The sequence below is a fragment of the Pteropus vampyrus genome, unplaced genomic scaffold, assembly GCF_000151845.1.
Source record: "Pteropus vampyrus isolate Shadow unplaced genomic scaffold, Pvam_2.0 Scaffold512, whole genome shotgun sequence".
NCBI classification, from domain to species: domain Eukaryota; kingdom Metazoa; phylum Chordata; class Mammalia; order Chiroptera; family Pteropodidae; genus Pteropus; species Pteropus vampyrus.
In genome coordinates this window covers 33,753-35,331 of record NW_011889293.1, presented here as the reverse complement: position 1 = coordinate 35,331, position 1,579 = coordinate 33,753, and positions in this window count along the sequence as shown.

Here is a 1,579-nt window from a genome sequence, read left to right as displayed (position 1 = left end):
TATTTTCTGTCATTTATCCACTTGGTAAACCATCTTCTATCTGTCTGTTTGCCTGTCTGTCTGTCTGTCTCTCTATATCTATCTATCTATCTATCTATCTATCTATCTATCTATCTATCTATCTATCAATCATCTATCTTTCTATCATTTATCTATCATCTATCTATCTATCATCTATCTATCTATCTATCATCTATCTATCATCTTTCTATCATCTATCTATCTATCTATCTATCTATCTATCTATCTATCTATCTCTCTATCTATCTATCTATCTATCTATCATATTTCTATCATCTCTATCATCTATCATCTATCTTTCTATCATTTATCTATCCTCTATCTATCTTTCTATCATCTATCTACCTACCTACCTACCTGTCATCTATCTATCTAATCTATCTATCTGTGATCTATTTATCTGTCATTTAAAGAAGCATAATAAGGCTAAACCGAGGGCGAGGGGCCAGCAGAGTGGGGGAAGGGAGGGGAGGCCTCGGTGTTCGATGGTTCAGTATTTCTTAGTCATTTTCTCGGCGGTTGAGGCTGCGTGTAGCGTTGGTATTAGTGGGGTCCCTTGGTATTTTCTGTTTCCATAAACAAGGCTCTAAAGTGTATTTCCAGGAAATGGGGGGGGAGGTGTTTTGAGACTGGAAAAAGGAAGTGACACGGCGCTGGACACCATGTGTTATAGGCCTGGCAGGAAGGGAAGAGCAGGGTCGCTGGACGCTCTTGTGCCCTGAACACACGTCTTCATAGAGTCCATGGTCCGATCGATTGCGTAAGTAGAAACCTGAGTGAAGAGCCAGGCTCAGAGATGCGGGGCGAGGAGGGAGTCCTGTTAACATCGTCTCTAGAAGCACTCTCTCTCTCTCTCTCTGGATTCACCGGCGTCAGGATTGGATTGAGATGTAAGGAATTACAAAGGAAATCAACCATTAGCCAACACAATTTGCCATTCGCTGTGATGAAATATGAAAACAAGCACACGTCACTCATCCGTGTGGGGCCGAGAGGGCCAGAGCACCCCTAATACTTCTTTACCGTGTGCGGGTATAGCTGTCGCCTCTGAAACGCGGCCTCGTTCTGCACGTGGTGGGAGCCGAGGATCAGCAGAAGTGGACCAGTCAGTCCCAGAGGGAAGGCGAGTGGGGAACTCGGCTCAGCGGTCAGTAGACATTAGTTTGGAGGAGAAACGCCTGGAATGTCCCCAAATGTCTGATGCCTGCGATGTGCACGGACGAGAAAGAAGGGGGTACGGAGAGAGGAGGGGGGACGAGCAGCTGGAGGAGAGAGTGGAGTACAGGACGGCGGAACGTGCTCGACTCTGAACAGCCAGCGGGACCCCCGGCGCCAGGCAGGACCGTGCACCCTGACTTCCACGACCCTAAAACACCCGGGCCTCATGTTTACAAACACGCCATTTAGACGGGTGAAGCATCCACGGCTTAGGAAAAAAACAAACCGAACCAAACGCTTCAGTCCGTACAGGTTTGCCGCTGTGACCACCAAACACTGTGTGGCCTCCAGCCAACTCCATCAGTCCAAAGGACAAGTGGTGGCCTTGTCAGACCTGCCT